The 27,406-nt window shown below is 40.4% G+C and overlaps 1 protein-coding gene across 3 annotated transcripts in view; it reads right to left on the bottom strand.

Moving 5' to 3' along the window:
- Window positions 1–27,406, bottom strand: part of ZDHHC8 (zinc finger DHHC-type palmitoyltransferase 8) — a 124,016-nt gene that overhangs the window by 50,247 nt on the left and 46,363 nt on the right. The window contains exons 1-3 of one of the 3 annotated variants that reach the window (XM_037376081.1): window positions 12,106–12,445; window positions 11,990–12,017; window positions 11,259–11,446 (exon numbers count right to left, since the gene is read on the bottom strand). The exons of the other annotated variants lie outside the window; for them this stretch is intronic. The gene's annotated coding sequence lies outside the window, so the exon portion shown is untranslated. Of the gene's footprint in view, window positions 1–11,258; window positions 11,447–11,989; window positions 12,018–12,105; window positions 12,446–27,406 lie in introns of those variants that run through there. 3 annotated transcript variants of the gene reach the window in all.

The raw sequence follows: 27,406 nt of genomic DNA, 5'->3' as shown, positions 1-27,406 counted from the left end.
AGCAACCCCTTACTGTTGAGTGGATACAACTGTACAGGTGGGTGCTGCCAGCAAGTATCAGGTAATTAACTGCAGTCCGGTAGAAAAATTGCATTAGCATAGCCAAGCCTAACATCAGTCTACTAGCTCAATGCAAATCTGCAATGCAGACGCAGAAGCCTATTTAGCCAGTTCACTTCAGTATTTTAGGTTCAGTAACAGAAGCAACTCCACTAGCTCACTGCTCAGCACCTTCCACACTACGGAAGATTCTTCATTAATCTGCTATAATTCTTGGTCACTGCGTGGTCTGAGTGTTGAAACACTGTTGTTTGAAACAAAAGAAGTCGTGCCTGCAGTGTTTGCAGACTGCCAAGATACTCACAACGCATGAACTACATAAGCATAAAGAAACAGAGCACCATTGGTATTATAATATTTTAGTGCTACCTCATCTCCTAACATCACGGCTGCGTGAGAAGAAAACTGTTCAAGTGAAGACACATGCCCAGCTTCCAGATACTCCCAGTTAGGCTCTGTCTTTATGTGACTGCACAGTCTGGCTCTTCAAAGCTTTTGCAACTAATAGCTGCAACTCCACTGTGTCAGGCTCCAGGTCCATTCCACATTTACATTTAAGCCAAATCACAACATTTACAATGTGGACTTTGAAATTCATTGATAATACAAAACAGACTAATAGACCAACACTTCCACCTAAGCACACAGGAAAGCAGTTTTTCCTGTGTATTAGTGCATTACTTCCTTCTGAACAAAGCTCTGACATGAACAGGATTGTAGTACCAAGGGAATCAAAAAACTACCTGCCAGCCCAGCTGAAATTGAGCACCAGCTGGAGCCAGCCTTGACTCTGGTCAAAAGGGAAGACAGCAGCCTCAAACCTTTGCCTTCCAGAGAAGATGGCCAAGCAACACTGTCACCAACATCTCGCTGTACCAGATGGCCCCTTCTACACAGCAGCACACAGAGAGGAAAGCAGGACTTTCACAGCTTTTCCTACTACATCCAATTGCATCAAGGACTGAACTAGTTAAATTACTGCTCCATGCCAGCTGATAAATTCTGTTTAGAAACCATGTAAGCATTTTGAAAAAGTTTTATTAGAGCTGCCTGGGGGCCTGGCAAGATGTAGGAAACTTATGTGACCCACTTATATTGCTGATCAGAAGCCTTTTCCCAGCAGATAGTGGGACTGTATGCGAGAACAGTCAGTGAAATTTCAGGGGAAAGCTCTCCACAGAAATATTCTGTATTCATTGTCTCCAGTCTCCAACTTTCATTACCATCACCATGTAGCATCACAACTTTTTGGGGGCTCTTGTCCACCAAGAATATTATAACTTCCTCATACAATTCCTCTTAACATTTGCCTTAAACTTATTTCCTTCAGTGGAGCTTTTTGGTAACTCTGAAAGACTTTGCATACTATTAATGTGTCAGGAACCCTCCCTGTACTTAAAAGAATTTACATGTTATGTACCAGGAATCCTTTAAAATTGCTTGCTTTTGACCAGAAAGAAAGCTGGGAAAGAAGCCCCTGATGGAGCATAGCGGCAGTGATGGTAAAGTCGGAGTGAAGCGCTGCAGCCATGAAAGAGAAAAATAATGTAGCTGGATCATGAAGTAGATTCTTGGAACATATGTCAAGGCCAGATCAAAACAGCCAATTGTTGCTGTTATCTACTTAATCTTCTGTTGTGTGGAAAAGGGAGTTAGGAAATTCTTTTCAGCCAACGCGACTGTCTAAGCCAATGCCCAAGGCAAATAATGCTCTAAACAATAAGGCATTTTGTTTAACTCTGCAATAAATACTAAACTTGCAAAGACAGCTGGTTGCAGTCTCTTCCTGCAATTTCCAGTTGATACTTCATATTTACATAAATGCATAACCATACCTAATGTCCCCACCCCCAAGTCTCAGCTCCGAGAGCAGACATGAAGTTGGAAATAGTGGCTTAGAAGTTTAATCCTTGCAACAAAAAATTAGGCCACTTCCTTGAGAGCTGCCACACAGTGTCTATTTAAAAAAGTGAAATTCAATAGGGGCACCACAGCACACAAGATCCATTTGTGGATTTTTACTTCCCAGTTATTGAAATCTTTTCACAAGATTGTCAACCATAGAACAGTTTAATTGCAGAAGGCTCTCAGCAGAAGAAAGAATTGACGCTACCAGCTCCTGTAAAATGGGCATTAAGGACAACTGCAAGTCAAGGCAGCAATCTGAAATGTTTGCTTTCAAAGGAACCCAGCCTTGACAAACAAGTACCAGCATCTGACTGTACCATGCAATGGTCCTTGATCTTTTACCAGCTATATTATTCATACAGTAGATTAACTGATTATTGTTTGCCCTATCTATTGATTGTGAAAAGCTAATAAAAATGCAACTTTGGCTGAAAATGATACATGCAAATCTGTATGCATTCTTTATGCTGAAGATATCAGTACAATGAGTCAAATCCACAAGCAGAAACCTTAATTTAAAGGGACATTACCCTGAAGGTACATTTATCTTCCTGTATATACAATAAAATTATATCATCTGTCTTTGGCAGCACAGATGATTAGAAGCATAATATTCATAGGTTACAATATAGACCATAGAAAGACAGGAGTATATTCATCTAAATTTCAACATGTTTAATAAACCTTAAAATGCAGGGTTCTGGAAGCTCACATATCCTACTTTGCCAAGCAGAGAGTTACCCTTTCTTGCATCCCCACCAAACCCTGCTAAATTTTCCATTCCAAGACCACGGAAGTCCCTCAAATGAAATGAACAAACATGGCTAATTGCAGATACAGGAGCAGACAGACTAAGACTGCCTTTTTCTTCGCCACAAGCACACCTACCTATGACCAGACTTCTGCATGATGGCACAGAACACTAGGGATGCTCACCCAGTCACTGCTGAAGACTCTGAGGATAAAGAAAGTTTTGAATCTATTGTCATCCCTCTGGAAAAAAAAAGTCATTTTTTCCTATATGATTCAATACAAGGCACAAGCTCTTGCAGTCACTGCGTTCAGAAGGACAAGCACAAATCTTTAACTTGATCTGGATCTACTACCACCTCCTTTTAGAAGCTATTTTGCATATGGCCACTCTAAGGCTAAAATAAATACATTCTAATGTAATCACAAACCATTAATGGATTAGATCTACAGCCTGAAAACTCAGTATTTAGCAAGCTATTGAAATTGCAGATGCTTGAAACGTGTAAGAAAAAAGAACCTAAGTCCTAGTATAGCTCTTATACCCAGGTGCATCTTGCTTCCTCTTCCCCCATTCTTCAGCAGGCACATGGCCGATTCATTGACAAGTACATTTTCCCAGTTTGGTTTCCTGGGAGTCTCTATTGGCTGCACATCAAGCCAAATGTTCATTTTGCTATCGACATAGCCAGGGGGCTTAGAGATGCCAGCCAACCCTTGTTCAACTGGTGTTACTGTTTTACAACATGTCATGCTTGGTGATATTGAAAGGAAAAGCCAATAAAAGGAAAAATTAATCTTGTGATTAAACACAACACTTTGGATTGCTGGCTGCTGACACTGGCACCATGCCACCCTCTTGGAGGACAGAACAGAACCTGTCTGCTGTCTTCGACAACAAAAGGATTTTTACAAAATAAGGGTCTCTTGCTATGAATGATCAAAATGAGCAGCTTGGCAAAGAGACCTGGCCAATCATCAATTCCAGCTTTGTTCTATCCCAACTTAAAGCTGGTATTGTCCAGTTCCAGACTGAGATGATCAAAGTCCTGCTCTTACAGAATTTCTGCACACCATGTAAGTTACAACTAAATTCACAATATATGGAATTTATAGCACAATTATAGGAGAGTAAGAGTTTGAAAATTTGTTTTTAAGGTATTTGCATGTGTCGATACTGAGTACAGATTGTTTGAGATCTGAATCCTCAGGGCTTGCTAAGCACCTGCTCCCAGGCTTATGTACCATTGAAAGATGTGTGCTGGTCCTTTGGAAAGGGATTAATTCCTTTTCAGCTATGACTATTTGCATAGGATACTGTGTTTGTTATGCCAATGTCCTCTTTGATACTTACACTCAAGCATAAGCAGTATTTTTTGTTATCAGTTCTACAATGTTAATTTTTATTCTGGCAAATGTTAAAGTTTAATTCAAAATCTGCTTAGAAGGTCTCCCTTAGGGAAATTGAGATATGCAAATACATTTAGTGAAAGCAAGAAAGCTCATAAGCATGGTCAAATCAGAACACACTTCTGAATGACTTCTCACCATCATTGTGTTAGAAGAATATGACAGAAACTCCATGCTATAAATAGAAGGGTCTGCCCTCTCTACGTTGTTTGCAAATGGAATACCCCCTCTTCCAGTCCTGCTCTCCCTCTTTCCACACATTCTTTGGTAAACCAGAAAATCTCATCACTTTACACATGAGGTATTTTCTTAGAGGTTTAACAGCATAAGCACTAGACAGCCTTTCCTGGTCCAAAAAGCTATCATCAATGGCAAATCATGTGAACAACCAATATAACTACCATCACCACCAAAACCATCAACAATACCTTCCAACAAGAACATTTTAAATATAAAGAAATCCAAACCCAAAGGACTCTAATTTCTTATTTCAATATGGTTGCTGATGTTACAGCATACCCATTAGTTTTGCAAGTATCAGCGCCTCTGAGCGGCTCAGTGTGATGAATGATGCTTCTTATAAAACAGCTTTCTAAAAATCAGTTCCATCCAACAGCTGTATATGTCTGTCTCCCAACAAGTGTGATGACATTGCTGCTTCCTAGTAACAAACAGTAAAGATACCACTGCTTCCCCAAACAAATGCTATCTCTATGAAAACCTCTCCATTTGTGTGTTTTATTACTTTCAGCCATTCCTAAACTGCATCAAAGGGGATACTGGGAAGTCTCACTAAGGGTTGTGAAGATAGAAATTTGATCAGAATAAAATTTTGACCAAACCTATGGTGATGAATAGCAAAACAAAAGTTTCTGATTCAAGGTCTATGCTTCAAATGCTTGTGGCAGACAAAAATGGTTCTGAGACATGTATCACAATCTCAAATGGAGTACAACCTGCTTGTTTGTGTGCTTCCCCTGCTGAAGTAACTGTAAGAAGGTGTTTTTCAGTTCATCAGGCAGGAAAAATCATGTGTTGATAGAAAAGTTGTGTAATGTAATGCTATGAATCTATAAAACTGATGAATAGCCTTGATGTTGATGCAGCTGGTGAGAAGATGCTGTCAGATCATTAAGCATAGCCAGGTGATCTGTCAGTTTTCAAAGATGTTGAATTTTCTGTCTTCCACTTCCTCCCTCAGACTCTTTGCACATGCATGCATCCTCCAAAGCCATCTTTCATTACAGCCTGAAAATCATATTTTTCCTCCTCTTCTCCCTATTCACCTAAAATATCCTCTAGGTTTCCAGGGATGATTTTCAGCTCAGTATCTCCTTTCTCATAGAGGATGGGTTTGTGCACAAACATTTATTAGCAAGTTTAGGCTAACACACTGGACTGTAATTATCACATTCAGTGTTCTTAGGAAATTCTTTGCTGCTGCAGTAGCTGAATGCAGCCATCCTACACGTGGGCTTTTTTTTTCCCCCTCCTGTGGCTACAGACAATAAATACTGCTTATGTATGCTTTTTACAGAGCAGCAGATTGGTGTTAGATTAATTCTAAAACATATTTTATCAGATTAATCTGATTAGCTTGGATTTCAGATCTGTTCAGCAAGACATGCTAAAAATCTCTCTCCAGTTTAAGTTCTTGGAGAAAAAGCAGTGAGTTCTCAAATGTATCATAACAGAGAAACAAAGCTCCTACTAAAAACAAACCCTGAAGCAATAGGCACCCAAGGCCATGACAAATGGAAAGAGTAAAAGCACAAAGAAGCATCAGGAAAGCTCCTCCAGTAATACTCCGCCACGACCAAAGCGCCTATGACTTTGCCAAGTGGCACTGCAAGATCACATTGAGTTTTTTTATTAATATAAGCAATTCTGCCTGGGCCAGAATGACCATGCGTATGAGCAACCTGCCAGGACATGTATTCAGTTAAAGACCTCATGGTTTAATCCCACAGATACAGGTAAGAAGGTAATTGAAGCATTCTTCATTTTGTTCACAGGGTGAATGCTCTTCTGACTTAATCATGATGCTTGAACTGAAACCTCTCACAGGAGATGAGAAATAGACATAAGGTGTGAGAAAAGGATCTTCGAAAACACAATACAGAGAAGGCATTTTTCACACTTGTGCAACCAAGATAACTTCTACTGCAAAAATCCACTTCTGCTGTAGGCTAATATTCTGCATACAGTGAACGTACCCCTGAACAAGGAGATCTCAACTATGACACACAGAAAAGCAGATACCTTTATGTGCTCAAAGCTAGCTTTTGACTTGCTAGGGGAGGGGTGAAGACACAGCAACCTCATTTTTGTCCCAAGTGACTGATTTCCTGTAATTCATCAGCAGCTTTGCACTGCATTAATTTTACTTTGTAAATGCTCCGCAACACGGACTGGCTGGGCTTCAGGACAGTCAAAAAAACTCAAGTGGAATCTGCCTATGTTTGCTCAACACCTCATTTTCAGGCCACTCGTCATCTTGGTATTAACAATGCAATGGCAGTTCTACCGTGGAATAAATTCCTTATAAATATGGATTACAAAACTGAAATGCCTAGGTAATAAAGACAGCTGAGAGACACAAACCCACAAGTAGGCTCATATTTAAGACCGGTTGAAAATGTGACCAGACTGACAGCATGCAACTCTTCTTAACATCTTTATAAATCTCAAATATGAGAAATATGCATATGCATTTAAACAACACAGCAAAGGACAAAAGCAGCATTAGAAGACTCAAATGCAAGTTGCAGATACATAAGCACAGTATTTTATTATTGCACTACATTTTCAGGCTGCATAAATAATTGTACATATATTCTGTGGCTGTACTAAGCCACTGTGACAATTATGACTTTATTGTGGCAACAAAATGCCAAGAAATCCACTGAGATTTAGTAATATTTTCTGACACTGCAATCCTGCAGCTATCTCCACAGGCAATTAAATGAAAATGCTGCACTGCCTCCTGCTACATTCCAGAGAGCTATATCAGGTAACTCAGCCTGCCTAAGAAAAATGTTGAAGGTGTATAAACAGTGACTGACAACTGTCAATCAGCTCTAACATACCCACTGCAACTTCTTGAAATGGTTCAGATAGGCTTGCAAGAGAAATACTACACTGTATTCCCCTGAAGATGTGAAAAACATCTTCCAAACAGGTTAATCTTCCTGAAAAGGAAACCTATATTCTTCATGGGGAAAAAAACCTGCAGTTGTGGAACATTCCAGATTGCTTTGCGCTTTCCATGCCAACCCTTCCTGCCACCCCCACCAAATACAGAGAAACTGGGCCATGCTGCACTGAGATGGCAGCAGACACCAAGAATATCCCAAAGGGGAGATAGGCACCTAAGTCTAGTCAGGCACCCAGTCTGTTGCTATCAGCTACTTGCTTGGCCAGAGGAGCAGGGAGGCTTGCAGCTGGCTAAGACATGCTAGTGCTGGCATGCAGAAAAACCCTGGGAAGGGAACAGAAAGGATGTAGATGTATCCCAGGAAGTAAAGGCAAAAAGAGACTACCTTGCATTAAGTGTGTGAAAGAATAATAAGGAAAAACAGAGGGAGTTACCGAATGTAGACGAGAGAGAGCAGCAAGGAAAAGCGTACAGAGGACAGAAAGGAAAACCAGAGTAAAAGAGGTGGCAGAAAGTGTTGCAAGAAAACAATAACTGTTTTCCATGGTGCTACAATAGTGACATACTGAAGACAGCAAGGTGGTTTTTGTTGCAGCAATGGCTTAAGGGGAGACAATTCTTCCACCTTCAGTCCCTTCCAGTGTGATTCTCAGCCCACAGTAAAAATCCCTGCCTTAGAAGGGCTATTGACAACGAACTAAGCTTGTCCTTAGAATAAAGCAGGGTACTAACATGGAAAGGCTTGGCATTACACAAGATTGGTCACCAAATGCTGCTAGGAAGAAATTTAGTACATCCGCGAGCTCAAAGCTACCAAGGGCACTTCTACAGTAAACTTAGCAGCATTTCAGTGGTCAAGGTCAGAATCACAGATGAGTCTCTGAATCATCAATATAGTCTTTAGCTCTTATAGGTTATTCATACCAAAAAAAAAAAAAAAAAAAAAAGATAACAAGTAGTTGCAAATTTTCTTTTTTGGGGAGGTTTTGGCTCTTTGTCCCCTATGACCTGGGCTAAACTTAAATAGTTGATGGCTGTGCTTTGTCATTCGTGAGCCAGAACACACAGAGATGCAGCCTGCATGCAGCATCTGTGCCACAGCCTCTTCCTCAAGTTGTTCAGATAACTACTGTGTCCACCACAGGACATGCTGTGCAGGAATCTGACACATGGGAATTGATTTTAACACATTACTCAGGATTTTGCCTGTTTTCATCATGCTTTTATATTACAAGCAAAATCACTTTCTGAAACTATTAAAGGACCTGGCAACAAATAAAGCAGAGCCTCAAATTCCTGCCTAGAGGGTCTATGCTACAGCATTTGTAGACTCAGTCATAAGGCAAAGTTTGCTGATAGACAGCCAGACTTAAACTTCATTTGCATAAAGTGTACCAGAAACATCCAGTAGTAATACAATTCTAGCAAACATAGCAATCATTTGTTCTGCTTGACAAAGGTCCCCAGACATCAGCCTGAAATCTCCCACTGAAGTCCATTTACCAATTCTGCTTTCAGTGGCAGAACCAAAGACTTAATTCACAATGAGCTGGGCCTCAATTTTTATACTGAGCAGTCAGGAACATTATGCCTTTCTTATACTCTCAATTTTAAACTTGTAGGGCATAACACTGAAAACCAGGATTAAATTTAATATGTTTTGAATTCACATGATCTCATTACAGGATGCATAACTGTGCTAAATGTACTCAGAGGCCCAGTATGTGACAACTATACACACAGCTCAGCAATTCTGTCTGGAAAGGAGGGTTTGTATAATTTTACTTTAAGAACCTTTTGATTTTAGTCTTAAGCCAAAATCCAAACCAAGTGGCAAATTCTGAACACTGAAGTGGCCTGCCACTGAATGGCGATTCCCCTTAAAACTATTAGATTTTATTCTAAGGTTCAAAAAAGGTATACACTTTTAAAGAACCTTAAGCTGGTCTCTTTTACTAGAGCAAGGCATCAACTTGCTCTTACCTTGCAGTAGGATTTGCAAGGTAACAGCAAGTTGATACCTTGTCTAATTCTCCAAGTGCAGAGGTATGTGCCTTGTGTGTCTAATTAATCATGGACATTTCCAACTTTCAAAGGGGAAAATATGATTTAAGTACAAAGACAGCTTGCCAGATTCCTCAAACAATTACAGATGTTTCTTATATGTCTGACCTAAGAGGGCTGACTGCTGAAAACTAGACTTACCAAACCACGACAATTTCCTCTACAAGCCATTTGTCTAGAGCAAAAGAACAAGAAGAGGTCTAGATTTATGGATCACGACACAAATTTATAAATCTTTGCTCTTAGTTTATGACTTAAAAAACATTTAAGTATGGAGTTTGTCAGCCAAAGTAGCTTTTGGTCCTTTAATCGTGTGTTCCAGTTTAATGGAGCAGAGGCAGCATTTGTGTTTCCCTGCCTTAACATACACTTACTGGTTTTGTTCAATGCCACTATCCACAGCAAGAAAGCATGTGACCAAACTTGCAGAATACTAGAAATGCAGCTGCTAATTCCACTGTGGGAAATATGAGAAAGAATGTCTTTACCTTGAGGGTGACAGAACCCTGGCACAAGCTGCCCAGAGAGGCTGTGGGGTCTCCTTCTCTGGAGCCATTCAAACCCGCCTGGAGCGAGACTGTGCTGCCTGCTGTAGGAGACCCTGCTCTAGCAGGGCGCTGGGCTGGGTGGTCCCCAGAGGTCCCTTCCATCCCCAGCCATTCTGTGATTCTGTAATAGCCCAGATGAGGCAACTTTTCGCCCCAGCCTTAAGACTTTGTTTTCAAACCTGTAGGGTTCCCTGCACATCAGAAGGCATTGCTGCTGGCACACCAACTATCGCTTCTCCAACCTTGTGAAGAGATTGCCTGGCACGGCAGAACAGAATGGCTATTTACAGCTCACCTGTCCAACACACAGGGTCTGTGGTGTGAATCAGTGTCACTTAGACTAGAGGATGGGTTTTGGTTTTTCAAACAGCTTGTCCTGGTAAGTGTGAAGCAGCCCCTGATCTGCTCTAGTGTTTGGATTCTTATGCTGGATTAAGTTGCCCCCAAGTTACTGTTGCTCGACAATTCCAACGTAGAGGACCTGTCCTCAGTTTCATATAATTTACCAGACTTTAACCATTTGGGGTGACTACTCTGAACATAGAATTTTAAGTCTCTGTCAAACGAATTTTTCAGCTTTTTTAAAAAACAAAAAAGAAGAACACTTCTTGCCCCATTAAATTCTGGTAACTTAATCTCTGTGATACTAATAGTGATGATGTTTTGGGACTAAAATTTGGCAGGGTGTTGCCACTGACATTTCCTCAAACCAAAACTTTTAATCATACATTATCCCAATTTTTTAAATAGCTTTAGCTGGTTCAAAACACCACTTTTTTCAGTGAATGGGCTATTCAAAAATGCTAATCAGGGACCCATTTCACTAGGAGCTGTATAAACACAGCTGCTAGGAAGGGTCTGATACAGATTGTAGCATAATGGTTTGAATTCTGTTTGGAGAAGAACCTCACGGTGGCAACTTCAACATGCCAAACACGCTTCTGTGACCCCAAAAAGAAATGTGATGTGGTTTGATTAAAAATAAAGTGAAATTTAATACTCAAATACAAAGAGCGGAAGGTGAAACCAGAGCAATAGTGATTTAAGTTACGTGTATTTGCACAGAAGAGCAATACCACATGAGTAAGAAAGGAAGAAGCATAGATGAGGAAGAAAAAATAGCTCTGAGGAAAGAGAGGTGAAAATAACCTGAAGCAAAACCAGAGCCAAGGAGGCCAACTGAGACCTGCTCCACCTACCAGAGCGCTGCTAGCCCTGGCCACTGAAGCAACTAAGGAACATGGCCACTGAAGCAACTAAGGAACCACTAATCCTGCCAGGATTTAGCAATAACTTGCTGAAGATTCTAAAAACTGTATTCTGCTTCAGTCAGGTCATTTTCCTTCAAAATTATTCACCACCTTCAGGGTCCAGTAGAAATCCAGTGTGGAGCCAAAAACAGATGGGAAAATGTTTAACACAAGCAGACTGACTCAGTGCCACGAGAAAGCCCAAACGCAGTGATTCAGGGATAAGGCACTTGAGGCTACTGGTGGAAAGCACCGAGAGGACTGTTTCAGGTGGTTGCTTCTGCACGCTCCTGTGGATGCTGCAGAAAAAAACCAAATACTGGTTATACACACTTTGCTGTGGTTTTGGGGGTGGGGGTGGGGGTGGGGTGGGGTGCAGGATGGGAAGGTTGCTTTGTTTATTTGCTCAGTGCTGAAATAGCACTCAGTTGAAGCTACAGACAGTTATAATCCTAGCAATCATTTTATTGTGTCACAGAAATATATATTTGAGATAGTTTGGCTTCTATTTATTCGGTATATATAACAGTGGCAAGGGGTTTTCAAAAAGGGTTTGCAGTTGGATTGATGGACATGTTATCATTTTGGAAGGCAAGATGGATCACTCAAACTAGTGGGATAAAACAAAAATACACAATGAATTCTCCTTAGCCAAGGAAACAAAAGAATAAATGATGACATTCTACATGTACCTTAAGGTATTACAGGGGAAAAAAATGGACCAGAAAATTTTGCAAGAGAACTGACTTCAAAGAATATTTAAATTTCAATTTGAAAGGATTTCTAGTAAAGATCTTTTTGGAATGGATGTGGAATTCGTTATAACAAATTATGTAGCTTACCTTCTTGCTGGATCTTGAATTCTCATTCCTACGAAAGAAAAGGAACATATCAGTGTTGTATTGTCAGGCTGAAGCTGGGGGTGCTGTTAAGAGTATTTGCAAAAATACCTACTTACCTAACTATGTGTGTCTCAGGTGAGGAAGGTCCCTATAATTTTGATTCTTTTGATCATCTTCAAAAAAAGAAAAAGAAAAAAGTGGGCTGCATCTCAGATTGCAAATGCTGGTATCACCCAACTTGGACAATCAGTGTTGGCTGCTGCAGTCGAAACTGGCTATGGCAAAGCAAATTGTGTTGCATAGCAGATGACTCAAATCTATTGTCAGATTGGTATTCCCACCTATACTATACAAAAAGAGGGCAACACTCATTCAATAACCAGGTTAGGTTGCTTGAGCTTTCCTTTGGGTATCTGTTCATTTTGCAAAATAACAGTTCTGTGGACTGGACAGTTCTGTACAGAATAAACAGAATTTTTTGGGAAAAAAATCCATAGTCTATAATGGGGTTTTTGAAAGGAACTACTTCCACTAAAATCTGCTGTCTTCTCTTAGACTTGCCTGCTGGCAAGGAAGGCATCATTGCCTATTCTTTGGATCACTCTTGCTTGCTTGTTTACATGAAGTGGTCTGGCCTTCCTAATAGATTGCACCTGTGAAAGATTTGCCCAAGCAGCAAAATCACTCCCAGGGAAATAGTTTTTAACCACACTCCTTAATAATGATCTCTGGGATGTACTGCCTGGACTGTGAATTCTAGCATGTTCCTGACTGACAAAATCTTTCTGTGAAATGGAGCCTTTAGTCTCATTATGAGGATCCTTTTTGCTGGGATTGATCTTGATGCTCATTTTCTTTATGCAGAGATTGCTAATTTGGAGAGGGAGATGGGGACAGCAGAGGAGAACACCAGGGGTCAAATCAAGGACAGCAGACAGGTTACTTGGCAGGGTAACTACAGATCCTCATGTTTTGCTGCAGTATATGATTTGTACATCATGCACTGCATTAAGAAATAAGACACAAAAGCTGCTAACTGTATATCGTGTTCAATTCTGGCAACCTCAGTGGGCTATAAAGTCCAAGCCATTAGGAGGAAGCCGACACTCTATGTTTGACATATGTTTGTTATACAGCCTCGCCTTGTAATTTTACCCATGCACTCCAGTGTTAGACTGTACGGCTCCCTTTTTGAGTTCCGTTTTGGAAGGTACTAACAATCCTGACAGTCAATATCTTATTTCTATCAAAACAGTTATCCAGATTCTCTGACAGGACACAGGATGAGTTCATTCCAGGCATAAAGTGACTACAGGATGAGTTCATTCCAGGCATAAAGTGACTACAGGAAAATTATAAGTTTACTTTGCAGCTTTACTAGGAAACTATTGATGGATTTCTGATGCCTTATCACATCTCTTCCACTGCCATGTGGCTGACATTACTTTAAACCTTTAAGCAAAAAAAGTTTCAACTGCCTTAAGTATGAACCAAGAAATTATTTCTGGTGACCTTAGAGGATTGCTTACATGTCAACTAAATGTCTATAATTACTGGTAAGAATTTATCAGAGGTTGAACTTAATCAAGATTTCTGTTGATTATCCAAAGCCTTGGAGACCTCTTAACTTTGCACACTGTGTTTATTACTGTTACTCACATAAATCAGTTTTCTTGAGCTTGTAAGGAGATTTTTCTAGGATAGGTGTTGAGTTGGTCAGAGGTGCTTACTTCACAGTTCTGGAAGCTGAGGACTTCTACCTTCCCCAGTGCAGTAAAATACAGATCCAAGTTCAAGTTTCTATACTTGCTGTGACAACAGACATTTGTCACAATTTTTCTATACATTTTTTTCTGCTAGAAGAGTCTTTGCATGCGTTCTCTATCTCTGTTGAGATTAAGTTGCTACCTAGCTTAACAGACAAAATTTAAGCCAGTAGCTTAGGTATGACAAGACTGCTTTGCTATACAGGATTTTTCAGGAGGATAACGAAGATGTTTGTTCCAGTCTCCACCACTTAGGTGCAAGTTAAAAGCTCGGAAGCTTCTCTGACTCTGCTACTGACAGCATACCCAGAAATATTAGGCATGTATGGGCCTTTACAATGTATGATAGCGTAAGTGGAAAAGGTAAGACTTTGTGCCCACAGGCAAGTGCTTTTCCATTTTAATAACCTAGACAGAATCTAGTTTGACTGTTTTTTTTAAAGAATTGACCTAAGGATTTAGCTAAAAGACTGAGTTATATTATCTTCTGAAGTATAATAATGAAATTACAGTTGTGACACAGACTACATCAAGTTTTGATTCTTTCCTCATTTAAATTCCCTTGTCAAATTTTAATCAAAACATCATTTACATTGCACTATTTTTTTTCATAGTAGCAGAACACAAAAATAAGTGTAAATCGCCTCAGAGTTCTTAAAATCACGTTAAGCTGGAGCTTAAACACTTCTTTCTAATGTACAACTTGTGACTGATCTTATATTTTGATTATTAACAGTGAAGTTATTTTTGGAGAAGCAAATGTTCATTTCTAAATTAAGAAAAAGAAAAGAGTTGCTACTAAACAAGTTGCTCTTCTCAGTAATCAAATTCCCCCCATCAAAACCAAAGAACAACTCTCAAATGAATGATCTCTTACATTGAGACTCCAGCAACAACCACAGATAAACGGATCATTGTCACAACACAGAAAGTAGCAAGTCTTAAGACTTGTCAGATCTCTGTTTTGTAAAGTGCCTCTGCTGCTCCCATTTCTCATGAACAACTTATTTACCACTCCACAAACAGAGAAGGGATGCATTGAGGATTCACTATTAAAATACTTACCAAGTATGAAAGTAATAGGAATAAGTCTACCTTAAAATGGTTGTAGGCTAGCGCCCATAGCTGGGATTTATGCTTTTATGTCAAAAGACCTTGGTTCAAACCCACAAACGCTTCTGGGTTCACTGCATAAGTGCATTAAGTTTTCAAACAGAAAGACAAATAAAAGATTAGGTTCAATGGTCTGTTCTTCTTAATAACTAACAACAATAAAATTCTATGAATCATTCTCCCCTTCCTGAGTCAAAGCTTCCCAGAATCATATCAAAATTTCCCTCTCTCCAGCCTTATTCTAACAAAAATCCCTGGTAAAGGAAAATGAGGAAACTCAGCGCTTGTTTTAAGAAGTATTCCCTCCCATAGAGCAAGTGTTTTTTCCAGCCTTTACTTCCCTAAATGGACCACTGCATTAAATAGATATCTCTCTACTTGAATAGGCAGAGGCATGAATTCCTCTTGTTTTGGAGAGGAGGGCAGCCTCCTAGTGTGATAACAGAGCCTGACACAGCAGGTGGAGAACGTTGTCTATTCACAACTAATGATTACCTCAGGTATTTAGTGACAGAAGTGCTGGAGCTGTGCAGCACTCTGCAAGGTAATTGTGCAGGCCAATTCCCCACCAAGTTTGTTCCACGTAAGCACAGTTGATTTCCTGGGAAACCTTTTATTTTGCTTCAGTTCTGATAGCATCTGAAACTCTTAATGGAGTATTTGACTCAGCCTTGAGATTATCAGGTGAAAAAGTAGAAAACTGTTACCAGAAATTTATTAATTTCAGCCTTTTCTCTGGCAGAAGACTAGGCAGAAACATAAATAAGTTTTATAAGACTAAAAATGTCAGGGAAAACCATCCCCGAAGGATGAGAGAGGAACTGGAGTCATAAAGACAAACACATGGTAGAGAATCAGAAAATCCTCCATTGGGTTCCAACTCCTAAATTAACAGTATATTCTGACGCACACTGGGGAGAGACAGCATTGAGACAATCTGGTTGTTCCCTTTATGAGACGGAAACAATCTCCTACCCTTGCTCAGCCTTTCTCAGTAATCACAGGAGGAATCACTCCAGTCTGTCACACAAGGAGTCAGGACACCCACACAACTTTTCTCTACCACTGGTCTTCCTCTTTTCTGCCCAAAATGGTCAGTCTGTAACGTTATGGCTCACTACTGAGCTCTTCTAGGGACCGCAGTGGATTTAGGAGACATACTGTCGTACCTCCAAAACCACCTGCAGGGCTCTGACTCGTGGGAAGTGGAGGAGAGAAAGGTTTATCTTTCAACAGTAGAAAAGAAATGCAAACTTTAATTGCCATATAGCTAGTGCCTAGCACATGTGAATAGAGAAGATAAGGAAAATACCTATAGCATTTCAAATTGGGCTTTAAAGAGAAAGGGCTTAATCCATTTCTCATTAAGTCACCAGAAGTAGTGAATTGACACTCTGGCTAAATGTATACATACAAAAACAGCTGAGAAGAGAAGCAGGGTAACTCATCTCAGCACAAGTTAGATTACTTCTGCAATCTATAACTAATCTTTGGACAACAGTAACAGTGCCAAAACTCCACGTGGCCACTTTGAACTGGAAAAGAATCCAAAAATGGAGGACAGCCGTCCAAAGGGAAGACAAAAGCAGATTCCAGCAGCTTTGCTTACGGGCTTTATTCATACTGCTTAACTCTACACAATGCAGCCTGGCAGCACTTGCCTGATCAAATTAACAGTGTGTCCCTAACGAGCCTGCTTGACAGTTCAGTGTGTTGTGATTAACCAAACAGTTGATGAGACTTCACAGTCCTCTCCCCACTGCCTGCCCAGATGACAGACTTGCCCCTCTCATTCACTGCCATTTCCTTAAGGACAAATTAGTGACGTGTCACAGAGGCTTGTGATTTTATTTTTTTTTTAAATGGTATTTTCAGTTTTCAGATGAACTACAGCCTTAAGCCAAAGAGCAGGGAAGGGGAAGTTCCCAAATCCCCCTGGATTTGCTATAATCACTTCTGGCCAAAGAATTGTGCATAATAAAAAGGTACAGAAGGGGAATACCACAGCACCGATCTTGACTCAGACACTGCTCACTTAGCAGCAGTACAGGACTGTGTGGCAGCTATGTACTATTGTGTCCTGACTCAGAGGTGGAACAACACTGTTAGCAGGTCTGATACTTTTTGCAAGGATGTCCATCTCTCCATTCACTCCAGTTTCCATATCCTATGTCAGATACTAAATATAAAAGCCATCTTACAAGCATTCCCAACAGAAAAGGAAGTGACTGGTAGTTTTGGGCCCTCTTGACCTTGAATTTTTTTAATGGGCACATGATTCAAGATGGGCTAGCACCACAATATTGAGCTTCAAATTTGAACTGTGAAGAGGCTTGGATAGAGTTGTTCAGTTTATTTAATTACAAACTTTAGCCTTTTGATACATGGTACAATGTGGATTCAGAATTCTGTGGTCTACTTCTATTCACTTCTTTCCTCATTAGTGTGTGTTCAAGGGCTCTTACACGCAAAATTTTCATGAAAACAGAACAATCAGTCTAAATGACACTTGATCAACTCTTCCAAATCTCCCTAAATGTGTACAGTGCAAATGCAGCATGGGAAGCTTTTTTCCATAAATTAGAACTCAGCTGGGTTAATCTCTAAAGTAGTTCAGATACAGAGTCTAAGTCTGAGGTTTTTTTACTAGGCTTCATCCTAAAGTTGGCTCTTCCGCTGAAAGATGAAGTGTTATGATATTGCACTGCAAATTCAAAAGCAGGATACAGGGTATGAGATAGGCATTCAAAGTGCCTGCAAGAATCAAACATAAAAGATACTGAGCACATTGCTGCTTCCAGAGATATGAGAGATGATGGTATTTGTTCTGTGTTAGATGAAAATCTTCTAGTATTGGGTCAGCAATCACAAGACTTATGAATACCATAATGACACTTTACTCAGGCCTGTGCACTTGGATAGGCAATTGTGATACAGTAAGAAGACCCTCAGCTATTCCAAACTGCAGCCTCTTTAATTTGGATTCGTTTAGCTGCTTTCCAGCTTGTGGTTCTTTCATGATTTTTCAAGCACAGACAGGAAGAAGGTGCACACTTTCACGTAGGATGGAAATTGAAATAGCTCACTGAAATACACAGTGATCCTTGATCATCAAAATCCTTCAAAATCAGACCTGCATGTCTGCCTGAAACATAAGCTTCAATACGTCAAAGAAAAAGTTACCAGCTTTGTGGTCTTAGTTTTCCAAGAAACAAAGTTCACTGATAACAACTGCTCTTCCAAACCATGACTGTTGTTCATTTTCAAATCCTTGTTTCACCTCACTGACAAAGCAAATGTTAGTTAAGGACCTTAGAGGATGTCATATACAGACAGTTAAGTAGTCTCATGGAGCTATTTTTCATTTTAAAAGGCAGTTATATTCTTACATGTCTAAATGTTATGACTTCCATTAAAAAAATAAGTCACTCAACATTTTTACCTGCCAACACTATCAAAAATTTTTTTTCCAATTTTCACATTGTATATTTTTGTTAATTTCCCTTCAGCAGCAAGTTTAAAAATTAATTTGTAATGCAATTCTGGGTGGATAGAACTCTGAACAGAAGAAATTTCCCAATTTGCCCCAAGACTGGCAAAACTGTGACAACAGCAAAGCATACTACTTGCTTTGTCCAAATGATCCTTCTTTTCTGGGTTTTTTTTGCACACTTACTTAAGATGCTGTAAGAAAACCTGTATAGAAAAAAAAATTAAATCTCCTAGTACGTAAATCCCAAGTAATATCAGAAACAAGAAAATATTCCTTCAAAGTAGAGCTCTTAAAAAACCCCTAAAGAAATCCTTTCGGTTCCATTCATAGAGGAGCTTTCTAAAAAGGAAATATTACTAATGAATCTTATCCCTTATAAATTTATCTGCAATTAAAGCAGAAAAATCAAAAAAACAACAAAGGTGGCCTCTAAAAAACCTTTGTGATCCTCCTGCACTGCTGGTTCTCCAACAGCTAGAACTGCAAACTAAGGAAGTTCATGAAGGCAGCAGTACACGTTTGGTTTTGTTCTTTAGTCTTAACTGCCTTTCTAGCAAACAAAATAAAGCACCCCTTTTTGTTTAAGCCAACTAAACCATAGAATCACAGAATGGTTTGGGTTGGAAGGACCTTAAAGACCACCTAGTTCCAGCCCCTTGCCATGGGCAGGGACAACTTCCATTAGCCCAGGCTGCTCAGAGCCCCGTCCAGCCTGGCCTTGAGCACCACCAGGGATGGGGCACCCACAACCTCTCTGGGCAGCCTGTGCCAGTGCCTCACCACCCTCACAGTAAAGAATTTCTTCTTAATATCTAATCTAAATCTACCCTTTTTTAGTTAGAAAGTAAACAAGTTTGTTTTTACACAAGCTCAGATAGCTAACAATAATGTTAATTTGAGTTTTATTTAAAAGTTAATTTCTCATCCCTATTGTTTGGGGGTGGGGGGAAGGGCAAAAGAAACTTCCAAAACACAGATAACATTAGTAAAAAGGATATTTGGATTCAGATTTCTCTGAGACTGGCAAAAGCGTAGCTGAGGCAGTAACCTGATCTCATTCTTCCTGGTTTAGTTGCATTGCCCAGTCTTGTTTTCTTCATCTTGACCAGCAAGATGATATGGGAGGAGATGCACATTTTTATTCCACAGTCTGCTACTGTAGACTTTAGAACAGAAAGAAGTTCAATAGTGGAGAGAGAGACAAGGTATACCCTGTACAACACAACCCAACACCACACAAAATGAAACCTTACTTAAGTGGGAAATTCGGATAAAAAGATGACTTGTTTAGCTCATCTGGTTTCTGTTGAGAGCAAAGCTTGCTTTAATTCCTGTCCTTTTTACTAATTATTCTGAAGTATACGTCTGTGCTTAGTGTTGCTAATCAGAGTGTGCAAAAAACAATACCCTCTCTACAGTTTGAGCCAAATTTAGAGGTCTGCTGTCCAGTTCATAAAGTTTAATGTTTCTATGAATAAGCACAATTAAGCCTTGGAGAATATCCAGGCTTCAGGACATAATTCCCACACAGAGCCTTTGAAGCAAGACTTTCAGCATCTTTCCTCCTGGAGACAAACAAACTCCAGTGACATGGCATCGTATTTTTTTCCCTTTAACCTGAGACAGATTAAAATGGAACATTGTTATTGAGAGGAACCAGCTCTTCCTCTAGGTATTTTGTGTATAATGTCCTGGAATTTATCCAGATCCAACATAAGAAAGCATCCAGAAATAAAACTAGGGAAAGAGAGTATGAGCAGCCCCAGGCAAAAGTGAATAGCACCTTAGCCTTGCTTTTTAAAATTCATCCCATGTACCACCAAACTGCTGGAAAACCTCTTCCTTCCCAAGCCCCGACTTCTCCCTGTCTCAATCACAGGTTCCCACTCAAGGCCAGTGACTAAACACCTCAACAGGGAAAACAGTCCAGGCTGAAACTCATACCCAACAGGATGGGAGAATGTTAAGCTCATTGCAAGGAGGAAGGAAGGAAAACCCATTAGCAGTCAGAAAGGAAGCACGTTTCAATAAGGCTCTTTTGTCTTTAGAAAAGGGAAAGCAAGCAGAGAAACATGTTCTTCCCTGCTACACAGTTGTGCTTACATAGGCTTCTTGCTTGGAAAATCTTTAATTTCTGCAAAAACTATAAAAAAGAAGAAAAATTACCAAGCTGCTTAAGAAAAGAAACCTCCTAACTAACAATAACACAGATCTGTTCTGGAAAAGATCTAATATTTGCACCTTTCAAGTAAACAGGAGGAGTCAAGGACTGTAGGTGCCAGATAAACAATATGCACTCACTAATTTTTAAGGTGTAGCACTTACGCAATGACTGAACATCAGACTGGCCTTGCATGAGTGGCTGGGCAGAGACCTTGGACACTGCTTGTCTGCTGGACCCTCTTTTCTATCTCAAGAGGAACATAGGAAACAGCATCCCAGAGGTTTCTCTGGCTTCTTCTGAGATCCCATAAAATTACAAGACTTTCTCATCGTGCAACTGTCCAGCATGAAATGGAGAATTCAGCAGGAAAAGAGAGCAATGAGGTGCTTCTGCAAAGGATGTAAAAGTAAACTCACTAGGACAGGGCCCACAGCATACTTCAGAAATATAAGACTGAGGAACATAATGAGCCTTTGATGGGTTTTTCTTCTACTACAGTGAGCAAATCCTGGGAACAGGCAAGCATACATCACTGAGAGCTGGGAGTAATGCCAGGCAGGTTCCTTTCTGAAATGGCACCTCCATGAGCAGCACGGGCTGTGAGATCACCCATCCACTGGCACTGAGTGGCAGCCCCATGCAGAACAGTAGTGCTGTGCTGCTCTCCCTGCTTGCAGCACACGCCTGGGCAGTTTTTCCAAAGCTGCAGCACCTTCTGCAGCTGTGCCCATCCATCTGTTTCCTGCTTTTGATGAAAACTCAGCAGCTTGGCTAGACTGGATTTGAGCCTTAACAGCGATTTATTTTTTCCCCTCCAACCCTCTCCATTGGAAATTAGATGCTTAAGCACAGCTATCTCTCAAGATCACAGAAGACAAAGTATTTATGGGTTATCACGCTAGGTCTTTTCTGTCTGACAACTCCAAGAATAGGAGCATTACATACCTATCATTGCCTGTCCCCACTGAGCAAAAACCACATTCCTTTTATGCTTTCATTCACAAGTTTAAGCCAAGAAGAACAAGGCCAAAGCACCCCCAATTCAGGCAGTCCTACACCACCCAATAGTGGATGGCACCAGCTCAAGACCACAGCACCTTTGCGTGCACTGCAGATACGGCTTTGTCACCGTTCACACCACCGCACATAACCTGCTCTTCAAAAAAGGGCCAAACAATAGATGGTTTGTGAGATAATGTAGCAGAGCAGAGCTGAATACTCAACATTTTGAAAAATGCAAGGGACCGATGAGGCAAGCAGAGGCGCAAACACTGAACAAAACCTTTTCAGAGGCGCAGCGAAGCCTGCCCACACGTTACCAGCTACCAGCCTCCATGACAAGCATGAACTGAGGCTCAATTGTGTAATGCAAATCAGAGACTTTCACAAGAAGTCTGGCAAACTGAAAAGCTCCCTAAGTTTCCAGCTGTGGGGCTGTTAGCAGGAAGCTAACAGTTCATATGAACCCCCCCGCCCCTGCACCCTCCTCAGGAGCAACGATTTTCACAAAAAAAATCAACAGCCTAAAGATGCAATGAAGAGTGGGGATCAGCACTTCTGTGATAACAAAACAGCTCCTAATAACGTCTGGTGCCCCTTTGCATTTCTGGAGGAGGCTTTTCCTCTGCATATTTCAACACTCCACTTTAGCTGAATAGTTTTTGGCTACAGAGGGTGTTAGCTTATTTAGCCTTATTACAATAATTATTTACATTAGAGTTCATTCTCCTTCAGTTATGCCCAAAACATATTATGGCTTGTGCTCAGAACAGCAAATTGTCTTCCCAGACCTGCTCTGAGTAGCCAGCTCTGGTGTGGGACTGCTGCCCAGGACCTACTGATAACAAAGCAGCCACATGCTTGTCGGAGCAGACTATCCCTCCCACCTAGTAACCAGCACAGCTTCTCCATGGAGGCATCTGGAGCTGGATCTCCTGGCTCCTCCACACAGGCAGCCAAACACTGGCAGATCTATCCCTGACACCAGCCGTACTGCTGGGGCACTCTCTGCAACATGCTCCATGATCCTTGGTTGACGCTATGCAAAAAAAGACACCAGTGCTGATTTAAGAGCACTCTGGACTGCAGTTGTGGGAAGCAGGGAGAATATATTTGCCAAGCATCTCATCTGGCATGTTCCAACACTCCTCTTCAGGCAACTGCTACTGGCTACAGTCAAAGGCAGGACATAGGGCTAGATGGACCCAGTACAGCTGAAGTAATAGTTACAAGAAAAGCACTGCGAGAGGAAGTACAAATCAACATAGATTAATTTTTTTTAGGTGTCATACTGGGAATAATTTGGCCTGCAGAATTTTGGCAACAAGGGTAGAGGCTGAGCATGCTGTGACTTTCAGATCTGCCTGCCTGACAGAGCTGCTGAGTTGAAGAGCAATTCTCATCAAAAGCCTCATGAGGCTACAGGCTTCTCTCTGGTCATTCAGTATGAAATACTCTGTTCAGAAGTAAAACTATTCTCAAGTTAAAGTAGGGTTTTTTAATTGAAAATCACATTTAAACCTAATGCTTTTTGGCTTGAAGCCATAAGTAAACAATTTCCATTTATATTTATAGATCAGATTACCTCCTCACCATTCACACATCCACCTGTTTAAGAGGTGCATTTTCATTTATACCTTCTTAGGGAAAAAAACCCAAAACACCCAACAACCAAAACAAACCCCAAACCTTTTAATTTCTCCAAAGCCTTTCAGTGGCAATAACTGAAATTAACAGCGCCTACTTGAGCATGAGTTAATTTCATTCCTGTTTGGCATATAGACCTCCATTCTGCGATCACATTAGCTTAGCTGACAGCAAGTAAGGAATTAAACAGAATCCTGAAGAAATATGACTAAACCTGGGGTGGGTTTGGGCCATCTGATTCTGAATGAATTGGAAACTAAGCTCATGCCTGCAGTCACTACCTGCCAACACGCTGTCTGTGTGCACGCTTCCCACGCTCCTACAGCTCCCCTTCTGCCATGGGTTAACACCACATCACAGGTTGTAAAATCCAAACTATGAAACAAGGAACAGGCCAACACACTCCTTTATGGCAAACAGTTGCTTTTAACAAACATTAGTTTGGATGCAGTTACATAGATGAGTTTTAAGGTTTTTAAGTAAAAGCTTGTGATCTGGAAACAACAGCCTCAGAGGCAGATATGTAACACAAAAAATGTTTGGATAGTTCTCTATTCAGATGTACTCAAAACCAAGAATAGCCTACCAGTATCTCTTCACACACTCCTTCCCCTTTGCAGTTATCTCAAGACAGTTGTTGAATCTGGAGAAATTCAAACTTTAATATATGCTGCTATAGTAAGTAAGAATGAACCATGTCTCAAACTGAAATGTTGACTTTCACAACCATTCATGCTTTGGCCCAGATTTTGGAAGTTGCAATATAAATGCTGGCCCAAAGGTGCCCCTGCTGCCCTCATTTCAGCCCTGGAGCATAAGCCCCGGTACACCTGCACAAAGCAGAATACCCAAAAGAAAGTTCTCTACTAAAGCTCCTCCTAGAGCTACTGTTGTTCCCCCTTACCCACTCAGACCAAAAATCAGCAACATTGAAATAAAGAAAAATATTTACTTAATGCTGTAATTTTCTCAACAATGATTGTTCTGGAAAGACAACTAACGACAATGCATTGATCACTGCAAGCAAATCACTGCTTTCCAAAACCGGCCTTGGAAACCACACCTGCAGCTCACAGCACACCTGCCAGTGGGTTGCAGATGCTTAGTCACCTCCTCAACAGAGCAAACAAACCAGCAGCCATGTCTATGCCTGCAAGTGATTTCATTTGCAAAGTTACAGATGTGCCTACTCAAAAGCACACTATAAAGGCAGCTCCTCAGAACATTAAGCCCCTTTACATCTTCTAAATAATTCCAGCTGCCTGTACAGCAGGGATGTTATTTGTTATCCCATCCTTAGAGATTACAGTTGAATTACTTTGCTGTGCATTATCCTCCACCCAAATATTCAAAAATCATACTGACTGCTTGTCTGTGCAGGAAGTAAGAGTTTCAGCTTTATCAAAGGGGAGGAAAAATCCAGGCTATGTCTACAGTGAACCTCTTCTAACATCCCTCCCCCCACATCGTGCTGTGTGATTTCAATGTCAGCACTATTGTAGTTCAGCCAGACTGCCAAAGCCTACTTAAAAACTGAGCAATGGAGATTAGAGATGGAGTGGCTCAAAAATGAAGTTAAGCAAAACCTTTATGTATTTATCATAAAAGGATAGGCTTCATAGTCCATGAGGATATTACTTGGAAAACAATCTGCAACTGTGATGAATTTCCTTAAGCTTCTGCAAGCACAGGTCTGTACAAAATGGGATTAATTCAAAACCTTATCAGCAAAAATTCATATGGCCCAATTCATGGATCCTGCTTTACAGGGTTAAAATTTAAGCTATCTGGCGTACCACGGAGGAAAAAAATGTTTTTATAACCACACTTACGATTCTCAGAGCACAATTCTGCCCTTGAGCAAGTTTGTTATTTCATTGTTAATAATGAAACACTAAAGAAAAATCTCAAAGGAACTAAAAGGAAGAAAAAGAAATCTCAAACCATTTTTTGTATTTATCCGTTTTGCTGACATTCCCATTTCCCCAAAATAAATATTTATTACACTCCTTAAGCAAGAGAAGATTTAATCCATGGTTCAATTTTAAGATAATATTGAACATACTATGGATTTTAGTTCCATCCTTATTTTCTAGCAGTACAAGCTGTAGGTGAAAACACCCTGAACAAGTGTTTCTTTTGTTGCTGGTGTAGAAAATAAAAGCTTGGGCATCCTGGGGGAATTTTTTCAAGTGCGGTGGGCCACATGCCTATCTTTACAGTGATATGACTGCAACTGCCTCTCCCATCACTCACAGAGGCAGATACATGAAGAAGCAGCATGCTCATGGGCCACCAATTGGATTAATCCTGCTGTGAACAGATGGCTCTTCCTCACCCTTATAGCATGGCTACTTTGATAAAGACATCAGTAACAGATAATTCAAGTTATCAGAAGCCTGTAAAGGGTGTTGACTCCGTACCAGCTGGCTTCAGGAAGTCACTTTTGACATGAGTTTGTACTGTTTTGATTTCAGAACAGCCTTTCCCAATTCTGCTGAAGGCTAACAAGATTAGTAAAGACAGATTAAGATTACTAAGGATGCAAAACTAAAATAGACCTGCTTTTAAACTCCATGCAGATGATCTCTCAGTGTAACAGATTTTTCTTTTGAAATTACAATTTCGTGATGCAGAATTGCAAAGAGGCAAACCCTTGAATACTCTGGAGCCGCTCCAGTATTATCTTCCAAGTAGAAAAAGCCATCTCATCTAATCGATTTTGCTTCTCCTCCCAAACCCTCAACATGTGTGATGTTAACAGTGAGATCCCCTTCCTAAGGTACTGGGTCCTGGGAAGCTGCTGCAACAGCTGCTGAACTTAAGAATCTAAAACAAGAGATCAAGCCAAACCCTGCAGTAGCCCTAGTTTAATCTTCGACTAGGAGGCCAGGCCAGTTTCTCCACTTGTTAAGGAGTTTAAAGATTTAAGAAATGCATGTTAAATTTAGCTAAGCTGAGTTGAGCATTCCTATCTGGAAACATTTATTAACATCTCTTTCCACTGAAGAAAACACAAGAAACTGGACTTGTGAATCAAAGTATAAACAATGTCATCAAGTACAAACACTGTCTTTACCAGAGAGGCTGACCTCTGACCAGCACTTGGAAGACAGGAGCGCATTACAAGAGTCACCGATGTCTAGATGGAAGCCAGCAGTCTGTGATCTATTTGAAATACTTTCCTCACACAACATACATTGCATCATCTTCGTATTTTCCAGTCTGTTTACAATTTTTAACACCATCAACTGATAATCAGTCTGTGATGAGTTCATTTTTAAATGTGAATCTCACAGTGCAGGGTAAACTGGATGCAGTTCTCCATGGTACCCAGGGGAGATGACTGCTAACTTCATGCTAACACTTACAGTAGGACAGCCTTGGCAACTGTAGCCTTGTTTGTCCAAGATCAATGTCGGACTGAAACTGAAAAATCTGCATAGGTTTCTATTAAAAGACAGGAATGCAACTAATGGCAATCTCAAGGGCTTTGTGATACTATATTCAAACAAACCTTATTTCTGAATTGAAATCACTGGTTTGAGTGGTAGAGTTAGTTGCGTAGTTAAGATTTTCAAGGCGTATGACTTAACATGATATTCTGACTACAAATTTGGCTCGTGTCAATAAAGCACATGTTAAATGAATTAAGGGTTGGCCAACTGACAGGTCTCAAAGTAGCTGACAGCACAAAGTCACTGGGGAATGGAATTGCTTTAGTTTGGGTTTGCATTAGAGCTAGCCACATGCTCATCCAGATCCATAAAAATGCTGAAATCTAGATGTAACAAATTCCTTGGAAAAACGTTCCACTAATACACAGATTCACAGAATGATATATATATATATATATATATGTATATGTAAAAGACAAACACTGAAAGTGTGCATACATTCAGTTGACATCAGTTAAAGTAGTCAAAGCCAGAGACAGAGCTACACCTCAGATAACACAATGCACAGGCAATAACTACAGAACAGAGGAAAGTCTTGAAGAAATTCAGGTTCCTGGCAGGTGACTCAAGAATAGTTTGCTTTGTCATTGCCACAACAAAATGAATAAATGATAACGCAGCCTTCAGCTATCTGAAACAAAGGAGCAGGAAGTCAGCAAGTGATTCTGTGGCACCACTGCTGCATTAAATTCAAAACTTTTAAATTTGGGTTGGAAACTGAAGGTGGCAGTAAAGAAGCCACCATGAAGAGAATTTGTGGGTTTCTGTAAGAGATCA

Source organism: Falco rusticolus, chromosome 1, assembly GCF_015220075.1.
Source record: "Falco rusticolus isolate bFalRus1 chromosome 1, bFalRus1.pri, whole genome shotgun sequence".
Classification (NCBI taxonomy): domain Eukaryota; kingdom Metazoa; phylum Chordata; class Aves; order Falconiformes; family Falconidae; genus Falco; species Falco rusticolus.
Note: the sequence above shows the minus strand (reverse complement) of the source record. Positions and strands in the feature narration are given on the sequence as shown.